Raw genomic sequence first — 6393 nt, 5'->3', positions numbered from 1 at the left:
GACGACCTCCGAGTCGAGAGCCACGTTCTACGCCACTGGACCACGAAGGCACTCAACCTAGTATTGTGATATAGACTTAGATTAAGCAATATCAGGTGACTAAAGTTAGATTATCAAGTAATTGCGGCTATTGTAGAAGAAATGAGTTAATTTGACAATTTGTACATGTAACCCACATGCTCATTCCGACAGTGTCAGACAATGGGGGTTGACACACTGTTGAGTGCGCTTTATGTAACAGAGATAATATGTCACATGAGTGATGAAAGGATGATATCAAGTAATGAAAAGGTATTAAGGTGTACTAACATACATCCAAGTACAGCTTACTTCCACCTCCTAAATACGTTAGTACCTAAGTATTTTTATTTTTTTTCTTTTAATCTCCCTGTTACCAGTACTATGATCATAATAATTAATTTTAATTATTACGATCATAGTACTGGTAACAGGGACATTAAGGTCTGCTCTTTGTACTGACAGAGAAGTCCCAAGGACGACGAAGAAGTGAAGGAAGTCAAAACCACCGATATACCAAATCTTATGAAAATAGTTTGTACTTATTCATTTTGATTAAAATTAAAACTATAATAAAATTAAAAAATATATAAAAAATAAAAATAATTAACCGAAATAATATGCCTTTCATCGCTAATAAAACGAAAAATATTACAAATTACATTCTCTATTTTGTTTTTGAACTTTGTTTACTTGCTGAAAATAGAATGAAACATAGAATACGCGCTGGTATTAGGCTAACAGTTCCTGAACTTATGTAACTTATGTCGTAGTGGTTTAAATACAGAATTATGTGGCCGGTAACAAGAGGACCGTGGTTATATATTATGTTACATATAATAATCATCATCAACAAAGTAGCAAAATTATTACGAAGTTTGTTACAACTACTACTGCAATATTTCGCATATTATGACGAGGTTAAAATTTTATTTGTTGCCTGAAAAAATAAATATTTTATGGCCAAAACCTGATGAATAATAATCATTAATCACTGGACCAAAAGCCCTTCGGTTCATTAGCAACCAATTAGCTATGTCCACACTATGCAATTTCATCTTCAATTTTCGTCATCATCTTTTTATTCAACTTTCGTTTGGCATATTCAATAATTGAATGCATAAAAATCCACCCGCATTGGAAAGAAAAGGTCATGCCTCACGTACGATGTTGACTACGCTATAACGCATACCTTTGATGAACAAAAAAAGGCACAGTGTGGACAAAGCTATTGGGAAACTGACATAACATGATGACTGTTATAACGCAGGTGTTTTTTTTTTTTATGAAACAAGGGGGCAAACGAGCAAACGGGTCACCTGATGGAAAGCAACTTCCGTCGCCCATGGACACTCGCAGCATCATAAGAGCTGCAGGTGCGTTGCCGTCCTTCTAAGAGGGAATAGGGTAATAGGAGAGGGTAGGGAAGGGAATAGGGTAGGGGATTGGGCCTCCGGTAAACTCACTCACTCGGCGAAACACAGCGCAAGCGCTGTTTCACGCCGGTTTTCTGTGAGAACGTGGTATTTATCCGGTCGAGCCAGCCCATTCGATGTGTGTAATATTTAAAAATTAAAAGTCCCGTCACTATAAGTTGTAGATTTCTTTTTAGCAAATACTATATCTAGATAGTTATAATAATTGTAAAATTGTGATGATGATGCAGAGCTAACTAAGATTCAAAGCGTTTCTTTGCAAACCAGGTAGGCGTTTGTGCAGGCATATATTTTTGCTTTAAATTCAAACATTCATAGTATGTAATTGTACTTGTACTTATTAAAAATATTATGATTTTACATGAAATTTTGCATAATATTATAATAATGCATAAAAGGCAGACTTACTGCTAATAACTTTAAAGCAATCTCCAAAAGTCATTAGCTAGTAGTGAAACTTTTGTTTATGAGATTGTTAATGAGAAATCGGTAATATCTACTTGCTAATTGCTAGCTCAAAAATGTAGCAATTTATGATCGTGTCCTTTAATTTAAGCATATTTTAGTTGCAGGCCTAAAAAAGTTGATTCAATTCACCCTGAATATTATTATTAAATAATATTATAATATGATTTTAAATGCGAACTTTATACGGGTAAATTGGCTAAGAAAAACAAACTTTCTGGCCGAGAAAACTATATTGCACTAGCTGTTGCCGGCGACTTCGTCCGCGTTAGCGTAATAGTAAGTAAGCGTTGTATTATTATTTTTTGTATATTATTATATACAAAAATAATAATATTAAAAATAATAAATAGCTCCCACACCGGTTTCGGTGACGGTGGCCGGTTTCATTAAAACCAAGCCAGCTACGCAGGAGTAGTTTTATAGTGCCCAAGTGTGTGCGCAGTACACAAGAGCACTCTCCATTCCTTTTCTCTCATAACCCAGTGGGACGGAAGACCGGCAATAGATCTGGCGCAGGACCTCAGAACAGCGCAGGACCGACTTTTTACATGCCCATCCGACGCATGGATCGTCTTACTTGTCAGACAATCAGGTGATCAGCCTGCATTGTCCTAACCAAACTTGGAAATGACATGTTTCCAACGCGGGAATCGAACCCACGATCTCCGAGTCAAGAGCCGCGCTCTATACCACTAGACCACGGAGGCTTTTTTTTATATAATTATGTATTAATCCGAAATATTATCCGTTCAATCCTTCCGGTATAAGCATAAAACTCAAAAGATTAATTCTTTTGAGTTTTATGCTTATACCGTGCCGAATTTTACTTTCCTCCTTACGCACAATTCACGAGAATATTTTCGTAATTTTAAACGTAATAGTTTAATATTATTAATACAGAGATTTATCTGTTATGCAACTATCATGTATCTTTAATAATTTCTTGACCATTGCAATACAATATTGATAAATTCTACTTGGGTCAAATATGTCATGAAATTCCTATGAGGTATGAAGCTATCAACGGTCACGACTCACGGCAAATATTATAGCACCAGGGTGAAAAGATCACGATGTTCTGTTGCTAGATGTCGTAGGTGTTGTCACACCTTTTGGGTCAAATATTATGTTTGTTGCTTCAGATTTTAGATGCGGCCTCTTTACGTTGAATAATTCGTCAACGATTGAGCATGACCGACGTCGATTGTGCATGTTATATGGACATATTTTATGGTAGCAATCATGGTGTTTCATAATTGCCAAACGTGGACAGGGACCTTCTGTAAATGACTGGTAGGAGCATGCACACTTCCTCCTCCTCGCGTCGTGTTCCTCATTGCTGAGGGCCGTGATTCCCCTTTTGACTTTAGTGACGACCACATTACGCCATCTATGGCGATCCTTGGCAGAATGGAGAGCATCATGGAGGCCGGTATCTAGAGTTGTGCGCACTTGATCAGACCATTTAATGGGCTTCGGTCTCTTGGGCGGTGACCGTCAACTTTGCCTGTAACCACAAGCTGTTCGAGGTTATGCCATCCTTTCTTGTGATGTGACCAAAGAAATCCAAAACTCTTCGTAGGCAAATCGACGACAGTCTTGTTTTTATCTTTAAGTACACATAAAAATAAATTTTCACATTTCAATACAAACTTAAGTTTCTCTAACTTTAATATTATAACTCTTTGCGAAAGTAAAGCCTTTAATTATTTTTGCGTCGGATTTCTGTGAGGCTGTGGCCAAATTTCAGTCAAGCCTATGGCAAAGCTTTTGTATGGTCAGTATAATATTAATTTTTTTAAATTTGTTTTTAAATGTCGCAAGGATATTTTCTGATTAGATATCTATGTTTAACACAAAAACGAATATAATCATTTTATTATATACGTACCTGAACCTACTTATATATTTTGTGACAATACCTACATAAACAGACATTTTAAATGTTAATACTTTTAATCTTATTTAAAACATAATTAAGGGAAAATTTAGTAATTATTAACGTGACTAAATAATTGGTTTATGAAATAGCGTTAAACTGGTAATACGCTTATAATTTGATGTATACTAATTTTTGGGGCGCCTCAGTTAAGTAACAATATTGTGCTAGAATTTAGAATGGACTAAAAACTTAACTGCAGTTTACTTAAAATCGGGAGAAGTGTAACTATCAAGCTGAAAATATTATAGATACTTTAGGCCTGTTTAACCTAAGGTGCCGGATAGGCTATCCACAACTTATCTGACAGATATTCCATACTATATCTTTCAAATTAGGTTGTGGATAGTCTATCCGCTACTTATCAGGAAGTGGTGAAACATCAGGCCCTTAATGTTTTTAAGCTTATGAGTTGTGAGTTCTGACTAATCTCGAAGCGCCCCATACTCTGCATCAGCAGTTCTAAAACCGAAGTCTTCAGACGTGTAAATAACCGGCCAAGTGCGAGTCGGACTCGCGCACGAAGGGTTACGTACCATTATAGAACAAAATTAGGCCAAAAATTGTGTTTTTTTGTATGGGAGCCCCCCTTAATTTTATTTTAATATTAAAGTACACATATAACTAAGGACTTTGAGAAAGTTCAAGTACCTAGCTGTTGCTATTATTGATATAGAGCAAGAAAGGCCAACAAATCACGTTTGTTGTGTGGGAGCTCCCCTTAAATATTAATTTTATTTTGTTTTTGGTATTTGTTGTTATAGCGGCAACAGATATACATAATCTGTGAAAATTTCAACTCTCTAGCTATTACCGTTCTTGAGTTACAGTCTGGAGACAGCCAGACAGACGGACAGAGATCGAAGTCTCAGTAATAGGGTCCCGTTTATACCCTTTGAGTACGGAACCCTAAAAAGTGCTGAGAAATTTGTCTACAAATAAAAAAGGGCAAACTTGAATACATTTTTTATTCGTGTTGATTTGGTAGATCATACGAATTTAAATGCCTAAAATATCTGTAATTTTTCTTAACGTATTTAGGTCCTGTTTCACCACTTTCTGATAAAGTGCCTAATGGGCTATTCACAACTTTCTTGACAGATTCTCCATACTTGATCTGTCAAGTTAATTGGTGGATGTGGTGGAATTATCAGGAAGTGGTAAAACAGGCCATTAACATTATAACTTATCACTATTATGATTTATAATAATCTATCCCAGAGCTATTAGTACTGCAAGGGGCATACGCTTCACTGAGCCTATAATAAAGGTGTGCCTGGTAATATCGGTGTTGGTTTTTAAGGAGTTGAACTATCATTATAATTTAATAGAGTTACCGCACTGAAAGGTAAGACATAATAGGTCTATCACCGAGGTCTAGCATAGGTTTTCTCAACCTTTTCTTCACGTAGTCTATTTGATTAAACATTGATGTATTGAATATTAAACGTGCTACGGCATTTTTATCGATTTAAAGATAGTTTAAGTTGAATGCAATAATATATTCTATAATAATGTACTTACCATGAGCAGTCTAATCATCGATCCTATTAATATTATATTTTTGTCAGCGGGGTTACTTAATAAGACCACACAATAATATCTTACTCGTAACTTGAAAAAGTGTATGTATTACGGCCTTCTTTTACTCTTTTACTTTTTACCTTTCTTCTCCCTAAAGGCGAACACAGGCTCCACTGGTCAAAAACTCCTGATCTATAAGGTCTTGTATGTCACGGAAGGGACAGTTCTAATTTCATTGTGCAATGCGGTATAGAACTACTTGGGTTATAAAATATAAACTTATGTAACATTTAAACAAACACTGTTATTAAAGATTAAAGTTACTAACTGAGATTTAAGACCCGTTGGAATTCTAATTACTTACTATTTTATGGGCTTATTATCCTAAGATGTGTAACTTGCAAGACCTGCCAAAAGTGAAGCTACTTTTCCAAGCTTGCTCATTATTCATAAAAATAGGTTGAAAATAGGAATAAAAAATTTTACTTTAACTGTACACCCTTTATTGCTTGAACGTGTTTTCAATCGGTATTTTCTTTTTATTTCTTACTCAATGTTAGTAACCCCACAAGTTTTTCGTAAGCATATTTTCCGGGATTTAAACTATCCTACATCCTGTCTCAGGAGTCAGGACTCGAAGTAGGCACCAAAGTTTATTTTGATCGGTGGAGCAGCTCAAACATGACGGTAACTGATAGTGAGTTGTAACTTAAAACGCATATTTTATAATATTAAGTAAATATGGATACCCGGCCCGGTATTAAAATTTCTTAGAATTGATTTTTGTGTCATTTTGTAAGAGACCAAGAGAAAGGTTTTCCCTGCCCAAAGCGTGTCAGACTGACCGCCAGTCGGATATAGTTAAGAATGCATTATGTATTAAGCAAGTGAATGAGGTCTGTGTAATCCATTTAAATATAGTGATTCTCAGTAAAGTGTTCCCATACAATTTGCTTGTGCAAGCGTTTGAAGATAATTGCTGACGCAGATGTGGTCACAGTGTGACTG

This window comes from Aricia agestis, chromosome 5, assembly GCF_905147365.1.
Source record: "Aricia agestis chromosome 5, ilAriAges1.1, whole genome shotgun sequence".
NCBI classification, from domain to species: Eukaryota; Metazoa; Arthropoda; class Insecta; order Lepidoptera; family Lycaenidae; genus Aricia; species Aricia agestis.
This window is presented reverse-complemented; position numbering follows the sequence as displayed.